The sequence below is a fragment of the Harpia harpyja genome, chromosome Z (genome assembly GCF_026419915.1).
Source record: "Harpia harpyja isolate bHarHar1 chromosome Z, bHarHar1 primary haplotype, whole genome shotgun sequence".
NCBI lineage: Eukaryota > Metazoa > Chordata > Aves > Accipitriformes > Accipitridae > Harpia > Harpia harpyja.
In genome coordinates this window covers 113,124,147-113,141,677 of record NC_068969.1, presented here as the reverse complement: position 1 = coordinate 113,141,677, position 17,531 = coordinate 113,124,147, and the positions used below count along the sequence as shown (strand labels likewise).

Below are 17,531 nucleotides of genomic sequence, written 5' to 3'. Positions count from 1 at the left end.
AAAGCTGGGAACTTAACACTCAAATAAGGCTTGGATGTTGCTTGGGAATGGCAAAAAACCCAAGAGCTATAAATTAGCAGGAAGACATGAGATTTGGAAGAGGGATTAGACCTCCTTATTCAGGGTTTAAAACAATCTTGAGCTGGTTGGTGTTGAGAGAGCACCTTCCTGGAGGCACAGCTGAGGTTTGATGCATCAGCCTGTTGGTGTTGGGCTCTTTAGGGCAATTGGTGGACCCTGGATTTGACCTAATGCCGTAATGCCAGGTTGCTTGGGCTCTTCAGATCGTTGCTGGCCTTGTCCACAAAGCTTTGCTCCTGGGAATCCTGCCAGCAGGGAGAGCGGCTTTGAAGCTCTTCCCAGGGTAGGGAAGAAACCAAGAAAAGAGTAGATATTTCCTAAGAGTAATCTGGCTGGTCCATTTGGTACTCCCAAAAAGGCTGGTGAGATGGCACAGCACTGAGGAGGGCTGTGAAAGAGGGAAGTGGAGTAATTGAAGTAGAAGCTGATTAAAACCCAAGTAAGATAGCAGCAAGGATGGTCTTAAGGGAGGGAGAAAGTCTGGCAGGGCTCCATAGGGGAGGGTTAGCAAAGGGAGGCTGGAAATTAAAACAGGGCAATAATGAAGGTCAAGCATATCTCCAAGGCTTTGGGAACTAGTAGTAACACTAACTCTGAACTGCAGTGGCTGCTGCTCCAGGGAAGGAAGATGGGAGGGAAACGTTGATTTGTTAAATGGGTAGAAATAAATTGGTGTATAAACCTGTGACATTTGTTTCCCCGGTCTGAAGGCGAGAGCTGCCGATGAGCCTGGTTAGGCTGATGTTAACAAGGTTTGCTGAGGTTTTGCGGTTTTTGAAGCCAGCCTTCCTTTCGGATAGTCCCGCTTATAAACTCTCCTTCTCTATAATGTCTCCCAGTGAAATGAAAGGTGGTCTGGAGGGAGGTGCTGCTTTTCTGACCTCTCACTTAGTTGTTTGATGCCTCTTTTCTCCTTCAGCCCTGGAGGGCTGGGGAGGGAGAAGGTATCTGAAAGGGATTAGATAGCACAGCAGAGATGGACTGATTGGGTCACCTTATTCCAGATAATCTCCAGTTCATCAATATCACCCCAACCCTGACCTGATTTAGGCTGCAAGACCCCCCTCCCCGAACCTGTCATCCTCCCAGGGCTCTTCCCAAGCCCCTCCTTTCCCAGAGGTGGTCAAGGAGACCTCATCCCTCCCCCCCTACCCCGCATCCCACCCAGCTGCAGAACAAAGTCCTCCCCGTTAATGAGGCTCGTTAGGCTAACGTGGAGGAGCGGACACGCGGGGCCCCCCCTCCATCTCTCCTTCCCTCCTCCTGACCGTTTTAGCCATCGCCGCTCCGTCCTTCAGCCGGCACGACGCCTGCTCCAGCAGTCGGAGCCAGGGGGGTCTCACAGCGAGATGCCACCCGGCAGGCCACCGCGCTGTCCCCACCAGGAGCAGGAGCACGTGGAGGGATACGCGCTGTCATCACCACCTGATGGGGTTTGGAGGCAGGCGAGGGAAGGTGCTGCCCCAGCTTTCGGTTCCCACTCCTCCGCTCAGCTTTCTAGCGCGTTTTCACCGCACCCACAAGCTTTCTAGCTGGAGGAGGCTCCAGGAGTAGGTTGGGTAGGTGCGATTCGGTGTTTGAACGGGTCAGATTTTGTGTTGAAATGGCTTGGAAGTGCCCTCACGCCCGGCTGTGGTTGTGGCTGATGGGGGGGCAGCTCTGGATCCGTGCAGATTTGCTACAGGATCGGAGCCCCACTGCCCTTTCCCGGGGACCCACCACAGCCAGGACCACCACCTTAGCCCAGAGCAGCCAATGTTTGGGTGCAGGGTGTAACTCCCAGGTAACTTGGCTGAGCCAGCCCACCACCAACACGGTGATTGCAAGGGCTGAGCTGCCATCTCTTCCACAGCACGCTGAGCATGACCCAAGTGGAGAAGACCTTAGCAAGTCCAAGCGCTGCAAAATAGCTTTTCGATGTAGACTGCATCTCTCATGATTACACTCCCCAAAGCGACTTCTTTTCATTTACAGTATCTTGACCTGAAGACCTGTCCCAGCAGGAGAAGATCAGGTGGAAATCAGGGTGCTCCCCTGCTTCTGTAAAGCTCCTGATTGCCTTTTTCTTTCTTTGCTGACTTTCTCTTTTCCCATTATCTCATGATGGGGGAGTTTTTTAAATACGTAGGTTTGGGAACGGCAAGGCCATGGAGATAAAAGCCGTCTCCTGCGCACAGAGATTCATTACCTGCTCCCACCTAAGCCAGGAGAGAAGCGAGCCTGCTTTTCTTTTTCTTAATAAAAATATGACACTGGGAATTTTTTTAAAATCAAATTAAAGCACAGGAGGACTTGAGAAAGTATGGGGGCTACAAACTAGTGCTGGAGCAAAAAGGACTCATTAAAATACAAATTATTTAGGAGAACAAACTGGAATGCCATTACACAAAGTGTCACCGACTCATTTTCATTTCACTGAGTCCAGCCTGGGGTTTGGCTACACATGATAAATGAGTCTGTCCTACTCCTCCTTCTCCTTTTTTTTCTAATATGGGAGGAAATATGCAATTACAATGTCAATCTGTTGAAAAAAATCAGGTCCCACTGGAATAGTCATAGCCAAATCTTTTGGGAGCGCTTGGGGGGACACAAATCCCTGCCTTCTGGAATTTGGGGTGCAGCTGTAGTGAGCCGGAACCTCACGGGGCCAAATCCTGTCCCTCTTGGGTGAGTGATCTGATTCCACAGCAGCACCTGGCTCTTACACATCTCCCTAAATGTGAAATCTTTGCTCCCACCCATCTGCTTAAAACTGGGCACCTGGGTGAGCACTCGGGGTCCCTGTTGCTGAATTTGGGAGGGTGCTGCAACGGGGTGCCCGGATCAACCCTGACACAGCCCCTGCTTACGCAGCAACACCTGATCGTGGTGCCAACCTGCCCGATGTGCCGGCTGAGTAAGGGTTTTAAGACAAGAAGCCTTTGTCCTCTGCGGTTATTTAATTTTTTTTTTTTTTTCCCCCCTCTCTTCTAAATAATTTTCTCTGACTACGCCGTCTCAGGCTCGGCTGGAGCGGGGGGGGGGGGGGAATGTTCTGCCTCGTCAAGCGTTAATTGCAGCAGAGGAAAAACATGCCAGCTGAGCAGGGAGCTGGGGTGGAGGCAAGGAGGAAGGTGGGAGTGGAGGTAATATCTTTTTTGGAGGGATGGACTGCTTGCGGTTGCATTACGCTCCTTGCCCCGGCTGCTCCCGGATGCGGAGCCAGGGAGGAAGAGGAGGTGGGAGGCAGGCAAGGCAGCGGGCAGCGCAGGGCGTTCCCTGGCAGGGCTCTCACCCACCAAGGACTTTGTGCAAAGCATGGACATTTAAAGGCACACTCGGGAGCGATGCCACAGAGATCCTGCCTCCCCTTTAGTGCAGGAATACGGGAGTAAAGTGCTCGAGAGCAGCCACAGAGATTTGGATGTTGCCGGTTTTGGTGCATCCTTTCTGATAAATTCAGGTGAGAGAGAAGAGGCAACCAAAATCAGTGGCTTTTTGGGGAGATGGGGTCTTCTGCGAGCCGCCAGCAGCTTGGGTGATGGGAGTCACAACAGGGAAGAGAGATGATCCTGGGTTCAAAGACTGTGGCTGGTGCCTGCCGCATCTTCCCAGTAGCATTTGCAGATGAGACCCCAGATTGTGTTTTTTGGATGAACACCACCAAATTTTTACCTTGCATCTGGGCAACCCAATAAGGTGGCTGCAGCTTCCTTGAAGGTGGCTCCACCATCGGTATGGATCACCTCACCAAAACTGTGTGTGGTGGGATTCGGTGATTTTAAGCCAAACTGCCTTTTTTTTTTGCCCAAGTTTGAAAGATTTTGTAGTGTCTAGCATTAGGTAAGACTTTGATTTAATGCCTTATCTCTTGAATTCACCTTCAGCAATAACAATGTATTCTAATCCTCTGTTCCAGTGTTGATGGATGGGGCCTGTTTGGGTTAAACATCTGGGATTTGAATTGTTGACCCCTTTCTGTCCCTGAAGCAAGAGCAGTCGAAGGAGCCCTTGGGGAACGTTGTGAGCAGCAAGTTCTCAATCACTGGTTAGTGGCAAAGTCAAATGGAAACACGAGGCCAGGGGCGTAGGGTACCCTTAGCCAGACTTCATCTCCAGCTCCCATGGTGAACTCTGAAGGTTCACATGCAGTGGTAAGAAGCCCTCTGCAAATCCTGGCAGATGGAAGATAATAGGCTGGGGGCTAAATTCTTCCTTGGGTGGGTTTCAGGAGGACAAAAAGACATGAAGACAAAAAAATTCTTGCTTTTCTATAAGGCTTTTTCCCAGAGACCATTGCCCACCTCTGCTAGGTTGGTGCATCTGGAGCTGAGTAAGCCTTTGGGCTTGGCTCAGGCTGGGATTAGGGAGCAAACCTCCCAGGTCACTCTCCAGGGGCCCAGTGGGATCCTCCCTGGGAGATGCCACAGAATCAGTCCTGCGTGAGACCCTCCTCCATCCTCGCTGCCCCAAGGACCTGCGCTCTCCCCCTGTGCCAAGGGCTGGGAGAGCAGGGAGAGAGCAGCAGCCCCAGGGACCTCCTTGAGGTCCCATGAGGTTGCCTAACCTTCATGTGCCTGGTGTGGTCATGAGATTGCTCAGGGCTATCTTGGTTCTTGAGATAGAGAGGTTTCCCCTCATCTTTTGCATGATTGAGCAGGTCTGGTCCCTTCCAAGGCATCTGCAGAAGCAGCAGGAAGAAGGGCAGATACCAAACTGTCCTTCCAGACCCAGGAGAAGACACAAAGGAAGGTTGGGCAGGGAGCCCCGCTCCTGTGACCTGGCTTGGTGTGTCCAAATCACTAAGGGACCTGTTCCTTGCCCTTTGGTGCCCTGAAGACAAAAGACATGGACCTACCCTTTGGATCTGAGAGTGAGGAGCACATATCAGGCGATGGCCGTGCACCCTCCTCTCCCCTGCAGGGCCCTCTTCTGCTGAGAACCTGGAGAAAAGTGGTCTCCCATGAATTTGCTGAGCCCCACATCTTATCTCCAGCGTCCACCCAAGCAAGGGATGGATGTTGGCTGGCCATGCCCAGGACGAGCAGCTCTTCCCACACACCGTGTGCCCCTTGCCCTCCTCCTTCACTCGCTTTGCGTGGGCACCTTTGCACCGGCTGCCCATCACTCAGCCTTCCTCCTCGGTGCCGCATCAACTGCCTGGTCCATCAGGCAGTGCTGCCTTTCCTGAATTAACCTCTGTTTTTCTAAAAGGGGAGAGTAGAAGTAAAACACAATAAAATTGAAGACATGGTAACGCATGACTTCAGGGGGAACTGGATGATGCCTCAGAAAAAAGGTGGTATCTGTTCAGGGAGAAAAGAAATGGTGATGCTAAGGGGACGCTAGGGATAGTGTGTTACTGGTGTAACAGGGATGCAGTGAAGCTGCTTCATGTTTAAGCATTTCCATTTTCTCTTGCTAAAGGTTTCTAAAAACCTTTTCGTTCAGCTGCTAGGTCTCTGGTTTTGGAGCAGCGGACAAGACCTAGATGTCCAAGTCTGCGGGGCTGCCCGCAGGTGTGGATACATATTTAATTAACGGTCACAAGAGCATTCTAGATGCCTTTAGAAGACCTTGAACAGAATAAACAAAAAGACAAAAAAAAGAAAGATGATAATAAAGCTAATTAGAAGAACAGAAGTATGCATTCCACAATAAAGGGAACTTGGTAGAAAGAACCTCAATTCGACAATTTATCTTGATCAATTAGACTGAGACAAGTTTCGTATGTTTTAGTTGGTATAACCAATTATGTCTTATGTTTATGTGCATGTATAGTGATGATATAACCAATCATATTCTATGCTTGTGTGCGTGTATAATGACTTTACAGAATACGTGATTATAAATATGTGTGTGTTTTAGCAATAAAGGGTCATCTGTCGTCTGCTTTCAACTTTACAAACATCCGTTTATTTCTGCCTCCTACACGCAGGGATGCTCACTTCTGTGCCTGGCACCCCTGCACTTGCCTTCGAGGTGTCGCTGAGGTGTTCGCCCATGCATTAAGTGTTGTGTTTTCCCAAGGGGCAGCTAAGGCTCAGGGATAAGAAAGGCCAGATAGAAGTATTCCTGTTGCAAAAAAGCTGAATCAAGGTTTAATTGATTTCCTTGGGGTCACAAAGGTCAGCGTCAGCATTAAGCCCCGCGAGGAGCACAGAAAGGGCTGGTTGGGGTCACGCGTCCTCTCGTAGGCAATGGCCAACTCTGGGTGCTGCAAAATCCTGCAGTATGGAGGCTCCAATTTACCTCCTGATACCCATTCCAAGTATTCTTCCTCGGAGATGTTGGGGTGTGCATAACATCCAACCCTCTGCCCTCCTGCTGGGCCAGGCATCCGCATCTCTCTGCGGGGACGTGGTCCCCCCCCCCCACCTGCCACGGTGTCACCTCCCAGTTTCTGCATCGATTCTGAGCATCCCACCTCTGTTTTTTCACTGCCTGTCCCCTTCTTCTCATCCTCTGAGGTGGAGTGATGACCCCAGCCAGATGCTTGGCTGCCAGCATCTCCGCTCTGCTTAGATCGCTTGGCCTCTCCTATTTGTGTAGCACATAGCTGATTTATCAGCAGTGATGTTATATTTGCTTCCAGATAAGAAAACGCTGAATATTGGGGCTGGGATTGAGCCTTGTGAAACCCCCCTGGAAACAGTCCAAGTCCCCTCTGACAGCAATTTGTTGAGATCAGCTCCGAATCCTCTGCACATGTGCTTTATTCTTATAATACAGCGCTCATTTTTTAATCAGCATGTCACGTCGTAGTAAATCAAACGCCGTACAAAAGCCTATGTATATTATCTCTAGGCAATTATCTTTATTAACCAAACTTGTAATCTCCTCAAAGAACAAAATCAGCTTTGTTTGATGTGATGCGTTTGCCACAGAACCTCTCTGACGAGCATTAACTGTATTCCCGTCCTTTAATTCCTCTTCTGGTTGACTCTCAGGAGGGTTCCCATTATTTTACCCATGATTGATGGCACACAAGGCAACCTGTTCATCAGGCCATCCCACTTGCCCCTTTTGCAGATCAGTGCAGCATTTGCATGCTTCCAGCTGTCTGGATCTTCCCTGGTATTCCAAGATTTATTAAAAATTAACATCGGCGGTCCAGAGAGCTTCTCAGCCAGCTGTTGGAGGGCTCTTGGGAGCAAGTTATCCAGGCCTGCTGATTTAAAATTGTTTATCGCTAGTAGATGCTGTTTAACAACCTCCTTGGTTACTAATGGACTGGAAAGTACTTCATCCTCCTCATGTGATACAAGCATCTCATCCTGCTTCTTTCCAAATGCGGACCAGAAATATTGATTGAACACTTCTGCCTTTTCTGCATCATTACTTTTCTCCCCATCTGAGGCTGCGCTACTGATTTATACAAAGGCATTATAATATTTCCAGGATTACTCGCCGTCCCTTTCCATATGCAGCTGAACATCTTGTTAGCTTTGCGGCTGCGGCTCTGCACAGAGCAGAGGTCTCCACTGTGCTCTCTCTGTTGCTGGGAGGTCCCTTCCTTGGTTTGACACAATTTAGGACGCTGGAAGGTGCCTGAGGAGCAGAAATTCCTCTCCCTGCCCTGCATCGCTTTGCATTTATTAAGGAGGAGTTATTAATTTGCTGCACTGTTGCCCATCCATTTGGGTTGCTGAGCAGTTGGGCCACCTCCAAGAGCTCCAAAACCATCAGACCCCCCCAGCCCTTCCACAAAGGATGAGATTTGCCCCCAAACCCCTCAGATTTTTTTAAGTCATGAACATTCTGCATCTTAACATATCTGTTAGCCCCACTGTCTCCATGTTGCCATGTTAATTTTAGGTTAGTCATCCATGGATGTACAAGCCTTCACCTCTCCTTAGCAGTTTGTGACTGTTTGCTCTCTGCCCTGACCTAGAAGAGAGCTGCTATTTCTTTCTCCCATCTTATCTTTGCTCTTTGCCTTTCCTTCCATTTCCCCAGCTCCCTCCTGCTCCAACCACAACCTGCGTTCACCGATTCCCCTCTGTTTGCTGTTTTGCTCGCACCTTCGAGCAGTTCTGCGAGACGAGGACAACATCAGTTTTCCTGTGTGCAGGTTGCATTGGCTGAACCAGAAATGGAGTTTTTCCGCAGCGATGCTCTTATCCCCTTCGTTGCTACTGATTCAGCAAGGTGGGAGGCGATGAGGGGGCTCAGACCTGCAATTACTGCACTTGCTCTGGGGCAGCACCCGAGGATGCCCGGGTGATGGGACAGCCCATCCACAGCATGGCAACATCATTTGGGGCTGTTAATATTTTTGGCTGATATGAATTTCTTCTTGTGTTGCCCCCGTTCATACCACTCCCGTTAGCAAGCGTGTCGCAGGACCACATGTAGCTGTCATCATTTCATCTGTACTAAAGAGTTTATTGGATAAATACCTTTTCTTCCACTATGAGTCCAATCTCATGCTCTTCAAAGGGCAACCCAGTTACGCATGGTGGGCTTGAGATAGGAGGATCATGTTTGGGGTTTGGTAGGTTTTTTTTCCTGGGTCTGCTGTATTTTGCTTTTTTCTTGGTCGAGTGTGGGAAGGTGGGGTCTGGTGGTGAAGTCTGGGGGTACGGAGGGTGGGCATGGACAGCAGGTGTGTTTTGTTGCCCCATGTTGTCCTCGTGGCAGGCTCCAGCCTGTTCAGCTGGGAGGATGGTGGGCAGATGGCCTCTTTCTCTCTCCTCCTTAGGAGAAGGTGGGGCCGTGCCAACTCCTCCTGAGCATCACTTGCTGCTGGCATTTCCCCCCTCCAGCTTTCCCCAGCATGGGAAGAGGGCAAGCTCGGGGCTGAGGGCTTCCACGGGTGCGGAGAGACCACGGGGTCCACGTTTTAATCTGTGCAAGGCTCCACCCACCTATCCATGGCTTTTTTCCAGAGCAATCTCCATCCCTGGTCGAGCTCTCTGCTTCCACATCCGTTGCTGGCAGAGGTGTGTAGCACAGCAGTGAGATGCTCACAGCTCTCATCCTTGCTCGTGGGATCATAACCTTCAAGTCCCCTCTTTGGGAGGAGAGCCACACTGTTTTCTTCAGTCTAGCAGAAAAAGGCTTTGTGTGATGAGGTGCTCGGAAGCTAGAGCTGGGCACGTCCAGGCAAAAAAAAAGGAAAAACATGCAAATTTTTTAATACTGAGACTAATAAACTACTAGAAACACTTGCCAAGGATCAGGGCAAAGCCCCCTTGTTTTGAAATCTTTCAGCCAAGATTGCCTCTGCTTCTCAATGCTGGAGGGCTGGTGGGAACTAAGGCCTTGCTGCAGAAATTACCGGGTGAAGTATTTTATTTTGTATGAAGCTGGAGGGCATAATACATGATCATAACGGTCCTTGTTGCTTGAAAATACCGGTACGAAATAAACCTTTGTTTTGTAGCCTAAATTTCCTGTGAATTGTGGTCTGAAATCCATGAATAGAGTTAGCAGGGATGTTAAAAACTTGAATATTACGAGGAATAGGCAAAAAATGTTCTGCTGTAAAGTTTGGGACAGCAAGGATGAGGATGCTTGGGGAGCAAAGATGCAAGCTGTGAAGGAAAATACTCTTGCACCCACTAAAGGGAGATTGATCGGTTGTGTTCAATATTGTATGTAGCTCAGGTCCTCCCTCCCAAGTGCGGCGTGAAAGCAGAGGAAATAAAAGCTTGGCTTTTGCTAAGGAAAAGAATGACCCACAATGTCAATTTTTCTGTGGGAAGAACGGCTGAATTCAGTGTTTTCCTTTCTCACTCCATCCTGCTGCAACGCTTTGCTGTGCGGCTGGGCAGGCTGGTGAGCAGATAATGAATCTGCCGAAATGTGGTTATTGATATAGCTGAGATCATTATACCTAAGGGTCTTGTGAGCTTTCCCATCTACAGGGGCATTTTTCAGAAGGTTGCGGTCATGACATAAACAGTCTCATTTCGTATGAGATCTCAGCTGGCGAAGTCCTCAGCCTGGGAGCATTTTTTAAATACGTTATCAGGAAGGTAAATCAGGTCAGCCACATTTTTTTTTTTTCAGCTAGGTGAAGTAAAATGGTTCATTTGCCTCTCACTATTAATGTGATATTCTGCAAGGAGCTGTGGCCTGATCCACAGCTTCTGAAAGCAAATGAGGTTGTTTCCACCTACATCAGGGAGCTTCTGCTAAATTTCTTATTCCTGGGTAAGGATAACTTTCTAGATTGTGAAAATGAAAGCAAGTGGTCTGGCCAGAGGGTTATCAACGCCCGGAGGCCGGCACGCTGGTTACAATGGGCAATTTGCTTGGTCATCCTTAGCCCATCCACGGGTGGGACGGTGTGAACAGATCCAGCAAGGAGTCATGGCTCATTTTGTGCAAGAGCAAAGCAAAAATAACCCATTGAGAAATTATGAGGCAGGGAATGCGTATCAAAAGCTGCGCGGAGCAATTGCGTTGGAGCCGTGAATTGTGCAAGGAGGTTTAAAGAGATTGCAGTGGAAGTCAGGCTGAAGTCTGCAGCCATCACTAGGGTCTGGGTCTTTGCAGATGCTCTCCACTGCCTCCCTTTCATCCCCCAGCAGACTGTATTTGTGTCACTTAGGGTTTTTACCACCCATCTCAAGTTTGTTCTGGGGTGCTGGGAAGGTTTTTTTGGCATCGGGGGGGTGGTGACATGTTTAAAGTAGATGTTCAGAAGCCCCACGTGGTCTGGACCTCCCTGGAGGTCTGCATCTCACCCGGCTTCAGCTGCCCTGGGGAGGGAGAGGTACGTCCAGTAAAACTCTGCGCCAACCCATCAAGCTCCGCAAAGTGGCTCTTTGATCCACATCTTGCCTTTTATTATTAACATCCATTTGTGTTTAGAATTCATCCTACGATCATTTATTTTTAGTAGCCCTCGCCCAGTCCCAGCCCTGCACAAACACAAGCTGAAGCGGACTTGAGAATCTTTCCCAATAAAGACAAAGGGAGGACTGAAGCATTAAAACCAAGCAAAGTGACCCGGCTACTGCCTTCAGACATGTGTCATCTAACCAAGTAATCAAGCGATACCTCAAGTATTTATATAGGCATGGGTTCAAGGAGGAAGATGTGCGTGCACTGGGGAGCGGGAGCTGGTGTCATTGCCTCCTCGCTGGTGGCTTCAGGGATGAGACGAGGTTCCTGGCCCCTGGTCTTCATCTCTGGGAATGGCCATTATCTCAGATGAGCTGGCTACGGCTTCATTTCAGGAGATGGAGTAGGATTTAGTGCATTTAGCCTTACAGCACCTCTCCAGTGGCATGCCACCAAGCCTTCCACGTCCTAATCTGTCGCCCTTGGAGATTATCTTTCTCTCCCACCAAGCAAGAGATTGCACAGGCAACGGCTTTGCCCGGCTTCATCTTCTTTCATTAGACTGAGAATAAGACCCAGTGGAGAAAGGTAAATGTTTTCCAAGCAAAATACAGGTTTAATTCAAAGTTTGTTTTGCCATGTTCTTGCTAACGTGGGATCATTCTCATGCCCTTGTGGCATGGTGAAGCTGCAGGGGAGCAAGAAGGACTGGGAGCTGTGGATCAAGAAGGACTGGGAGCTGTAGGGCCAGCTTCACCCGGAGGTGACTGCACTTCCAGACCTGGTACCAGTCCCTGCTGGAGCAGATATACTGGGGGAAAAGGGGAGGTGAGGGTGCAGCTCTTCCTCTGAGAGCTTCCCAGTGAAACCATATGATGTAGCAAAATCCCATCATATAGCTACACATACAGTGTGTATATATACACGTACACCCTGTACACTTATACAATATCATCTTGGCTGCATCCAGCCCTGTTCCCTCCATAGAAATCAAACTGTGTATTCATTTCTTGAGGAAATCTCTGGGTAGCATAAATGACCCTATTTCCATTGAAGACATTGGAGCCTCATTGAGTTCCACCATCCATCCACGTTAGGCAAAGCACTGGAGATCCCTTAGGATCGATCTGGATTATGGCCATTAAGGTTTCAAATATGAAATCACTGCAACTCTGGCTCGATTGTTTTAGCAGAGCATTTAATCGACATTGGTTTCCACTGATTTGCTTCAGAGCTTTTTTTGGGGGGGGATAAGAATATTGTGACAGCAGCTTTGCATGTACACATAGCCTGGACCAGCGAATCTGCCCCGTCCATGGCATGGGGTAACTGGTAATTCAGCCTCTCGCTGGAAACTGCTTCTCGTCTGCAGAGCGTGGGACTACTAGCAAGGAAATCCCTTTCACGACTCACTCATTCACCCTTTCCCAATGTCCACAACTACCTTTTAAAGATGAAAAACCAGCAGCTCTAACCCAAGCCACGAGCTCAGAGACCTTCTTAAACCAGATGGGTTGTTGCCCCATCACCCTTCCTCCTGACCTGGTGGTACCCCAGCAATAAGGGTGCGCAGCAAGGTTGTGGGCTCACATCTCTTCCTTCCACTTACTCTATCACCTTTAAAATAAGGCCAACATTTGGAAGCACTTAGGCAAGGCTTAACTTTATTGCCTGGAGAGCAGTGTTGAAGTTAACGGGGATATGCACCATAACAAACAGAAACACGTGTGGGTGGGTGGGATAGACACCTTGGAGGAAACTTCATCAGGCTTTTCCAAGTTTCCCATTTGCAAGCAGTTTCTGTGAGATTTGGGGGGAAAATATGTTGCTGGGTTTTATTTCTTACCAAAATTAACCTGAAAAAAAAATCTTCTTTTTTTTTTACCTACAGGTTTTGGCAGTAAAATAGGGATGTTTGAGGAAGAAAATTATTTTTTCTTGAAAAATGTGATTGGTGCAGCAAATCTTGCTGCAGGAAATATCTTCTTCTGGCTCTCAGGGAGCTGGATTCACTGAGGTTGATTATTGGGCTCCAACTAGCCAACTAGCCAATTTTTTCAGGACCCCATGGGTCCTGAAAAACTCAGATTTGAAAGGAAAAATTGCAAAAATTCACAAAACATTTGTGCCAGTTTATTCTCTAAAAAAAAAGCTGTAGAAAGCAAAACTGTGTCAAAATTAGTTTTGCCCAGGAAAATCTTTAAATTTGATGATCATTTATTTTTCTGATTGAACAGGCATCCTTTAAGTAGTCTTTTCTGGAAAGCTTGCAATTCAGTGTACCTGTGATTAGAGCTTTACTGACCTGGGATAAGCAATCATTACAACCTTTTCTATTATTTTTTTAACTAGGTGTTTCCTGTTGTGCTTGTGAACCAAGGTGGGGTCTAGCACAACCCTTTCTTGTCTTCTCTCTCCTGTTATTCTTATTTCACACCCTGTTAGAAGTAGTTTAGCCTCTCTTCCTTTCTAGTCTAGAGACCTGTTCATCCTTCTGTTAACGGCAATCAAAAACTGGGAATCAATTTCACATGGGAAATGGGAAATAATTTCCAGGGTTCAGTGGAGACCTATTGGTCTGCAGTGGTTTCAGACTTAAAGTCATCGCTGAGATGTTTCATTTGTCACTGTCCCCTGCCCCAAGTATTCTTCTGTTGGGTTTGGATTGCAGGAATTTGGGGACGTTTTTAATCATAGAGTCATTTAGGTTGGAAAAGACCTTTAAGATCATGGAGTCCAACTGTTAACCTAGCACTGCCACGTCCACCACTAAACCACGTCCCTAAGCGCCACATCTACATGTCTTTTAAATACCTCCAGGGATGGGGACTCCACCACTTCCCTGGGCAGCCTGGTCCAATGCTTGACAACCCTTTCGGTGAAGATATTTTTCCTAATATCCCATCTAAACCTCCCCTGGCACAACTTGAGGCCATTCCCTCTCATCCTATCGCTTGTTACCTGACAGAAGAGACCAGCACCCACCTCGCTCCAACCTCCTTTCAGGTAGTTGTAGAGGGCAATGAGGTCTCCCCTCAGCCTCCTTTTCTCCAGGCTAAACAACCCCAGTTCCCTCAGCCGCTCCTCATAAGACTTGTACTCCAGACCCTTCACCAGCTTCGTTACCCTTCTCTGGACACGCTCCAGCACCTCAAGGGCATTGGGGACATTTCCATAAAACCAGCTTGGGAAACAGCACCGCGAACAATGCACTTCATTAGCATGGGATGGAAGTAATTGTTTCTTCAACTGGTTGGCTTTGGTGGATCGATGGGAGCAAGTCATTTTGATAGAAAAAAAAAAGGCAGTTTTTGTGGGAAATGAAGAGTCGCTTGGTTTTGTGCTTCGGGGGCGTGTGGGTGGTGGATGGGTGCTCCCATCCCACAGGGGATGCAGGCTGGGGGAGTACCAGGAAAGCAGTGAGTGGCAATTGGTGTTCCTCTCCACACCAGCTTGGCAGTTGTTGGATGCTGCCCAAGTTTTGCTTTACTCTTATCTGGGGCCAGACATATTGTTCGCACTGACTTCATTTACTGATTTACCCAGACACTCCTTAGAAACCCAGTAGTCAGAAGAATTGCAGATAGTGGTTTGGGTGTGGGGATGGAAGCAGTATATTTTGTTTCCTACAGACCAAGAAAGCATGTACTAAAAGTTTCAAAAGTAACCGTGCTCTGAGCACGGAGCTCTTCCAAGCTGTGTCTGGGAGTGCCAGGTTGCCCCAGGCTATCTTACACTTGATTTTGCCTTGTGCTTCAGAAAGATTTCCCTTGTATAAACAATTTTGGTTGTGATTTGGGTTTTTTTTAATGTGCTTCTTTAAAGGAAAACCAGCAGAAAGGCATGTAACATGGAACTCGGTGTCCAGCTGCTCTCATCGGATTTACTGTATTAACGAAAAATCTGTATTTCCTTGTTGTAATACCAGTGCCAGAAAGGAACTAGTATTTTATTAAATGCAGTGTTTAACTTAATGCTCAGAGATGTGGCTGCTTCATTTGGGGCAGAATCTCAAGAATGAGCTGATCCCTAGGGCACCCAGTGAGGAGGAGGGACCTGTTACTTATCACTCAACACGATGGCCAACCCTTTGAGGTTGCGCACATGCCGGCAAGCCGGGCTTAGCCAGGTTGGGCTGCTCACCGCGGTGGAGGCGGCACGTTCTGCTGAGCGGGGCTCCGGCGGGGTGACTCCTCTGCCGGGGATGTCCTCGTGGACGGGGACCGCAGGAGATGGGTGCTGGATGGGGTTGTTGGCCCCATGGGTCCAGCTGCGGTGGCCAGGAGGTGGCTTCCAAATCTGGTTGCCGGGGGGGGCTTCGAAGCCCCACACTGGGCACTTGGGAAGGGTTTTCAAAGTAAGTCACTCATTCTTTGGATTGGGCACCCAGTTTGGGGTCTTGTCAGCTGTAGAACACAGCGACGGGGGACTTGGGTAAGCAAACCTCCCTTTTGAAGATGCTTTGCCTCCATCTTCTTGCTCACGTGGGTCATTCATGCGCAAACCTGATTTTTTAGTTAAATTATATCCAGTTCTTTTCAAAAGAGGTTGGTTTTCATCCCCCCCCCAGATTCACCTTGTCTCAGCCGAATAGGTGCACGGTTTGCAGGGGAAGCAGAGCAGATCAGTAAGAAAGTCACCCATGGCGTTACCTCTGTGGGGGCAAACCAGCACGTGGTCAGGGCTCACCAGTTACACCAGGGAAGGGCTTGGCCCACCGAGTGGCTAACAAAAAGAATGCGATAAATCTGCTTCAAGAAAAATGAGGTTTGGAAAAAAAAAAACCAAAACCCACAACAACCCCCCCAAGTTTTTCTTTCCAAAGAACTTCGTGTGCTTGTTTAAAAAGGAAACATGAAAAGATCCCGGTAAAATCAGCCCATGTCCCGCGTGTTGTTTAGACCTTAATAGTACAGGTGGATGAGGAGGGCTCCGTGCCAAATACTTTTGGTTTAGAGGGAGTGGTGGGAGTGAATTCTCCTAACCGCTCCTAGAAAGGCTTAACTTTCCGCACACAAATCAATGACAATCTCCGCTCGGCTGTAGACACTCGGGGAGCGACGCTGCCGGATTCCCCGTGCAGCCAAGGCTGGCGAGGGGAGGACGAGGGTCGGCACCCGGAGCGGGAAGGTGGGTCGGATGCTGTACTTTCGACTTCCAAACTACGTGGGTTTAAAATTTTTTTTTTTCCCCTTTTAAGGCTTTTGCGGTTTCTTGAGGGGAGGGGGAGGCGCTTGAATTTCATGCTCGGAGGCTAATTGTGTTCGTGTTAGAAATCTTCGGCGCGTCGTAGCGATCCTCTGTACTAATCTATCGCCATTTACATGCGTTTTTAATTGCTGTTTGAACTCGAACCTGTGATTCTCTGATTTCTTTGCTTGGTATCTCGAATCTTTACCAAGCCTGGAGATTTTGTCTGTGTATCAACACCTGTACGATACAAACTCTCAATTTGAGGGTTGTTTTTTTTCGTAAGTCCAGCTTAGTTATTTGTTTGTTTGTTTTAGATAGGAAATATCAGTGTGAAAACACATCTGCTAACATCCCCTGCTGGGTAGGCAGAAGGGCTCTGATGAGGCAGATGATTAATTCTGTTCTGTTCTGTTCTGTTCTGTTCTGTTCTATTCTATTGTACTCTATTCTATATTTTTAACACTTATTTATTAATATTTGGTTTAAAGTCATTTTTGTTTCGGTTGTTCTTTGCAGAAAACTTGCGGAAAAAACCCCACTCTCCTCTTAAATAGTTAAAACGTCTCAGCAGATTTAATGCTAGCTGCGCTGCCCAAGCTGCAGGTAGGGATCGCGTGGGGAAACCAGAGGTGCTTTATCTGGAAAGCCCCTACCTGGAATTTGGGTTTAAATCTCAGTCTACCTCCAGAACTTTTTGCTTCTTTACTGGCAAACGGGACACAGCAGGACAGGATGTTATACCCAGTTAAGCTTTAATATTTTTAACAGCTCCTTCTTGAGATTAAATGCTGTTTCAGCAGCACAAACCCCCTCTCCAGCTCCCCCGGCCCCACGTAGGTAATTCCCAGAGCCACTCTGCCGATAAAAACAACAGCCGTGGTTTTGTTTAAGGTTGGGCTGAATGAAAACAGGAGGGGAGGAATGTGCTCAGCAGAGGAGGAACCGGCGCTTGGCCATTCCGGCGTTGCTTTCCGGAGCGCGTCGGATGGACGGAAATACTTGGTGCGGTCGTGCGGGGACCTGCGGTTTGTTCTGCCCTCGAAAAGGAGATGTGGCAGTCACCTTCCAGTTCACCCAGGTACAATATTTGGGGGAATGAGACCGAGTGGGACTTTCCCCTCCTTTCTGCTTAGTGGAAGTGGAATCGGATGGAGGTTTCTCCTCCTGGGAGGATTTGGAGGTTGGGAGCAGCAAAGGCAGCCGGGTCTGTCTGAGCCCTGGTTACAGGGAGTGGATGCCATGGGCATGGCCAGCCCTCGCTGCCTTCAGCATCTCCAACACCCCACACTGGAGAGCAAACCTTTTGCAGGCTTCTAGGGATGTATCCTGGTATATCCACCCCAGGCCAGCCCAGCAAATAACTCCTGGAAAGGTAGATGAGATGCTCTGCTGTCTTTCCCTGTCTTCCAATGCCTTCTATCACTCCCACCACCGCAAAAAGGACATTTCAAACCCGTGCTCTGAAGCAGGCAGCGTTTAAC

The 17,531-nt window shown here is 48.5% G+C and overlaps 1 protein-coding gene across 2 annotated transcripts in view; it reads left to right on the top strand.

Annotated features, from left to right (window-relative positions):
- ZBTB7C (zinc finger and BTB domain containing 7C) overlaps positions 1-17,531 on the top strand; it is a 162,245-nt gene that overhangs the window by 98,486 nt on the left and 46,228 nt on the right. The window contains exon 1 of one of the 2 annotated variants that reach the window (XM_052778572.1): positions 15,868-15,987. The exons of the other annotated variant lie outside the window; for it this stretch is intronic. The gene's annotated coding sequence lies outside the window, so the exon portion shown is untranslated. Of the gene's footprint in view, positions 1-15,867; positions 15,988-17,531 lie in introns of those variants that run through there. 2 annotated transcript variants of the gene reach the window in all.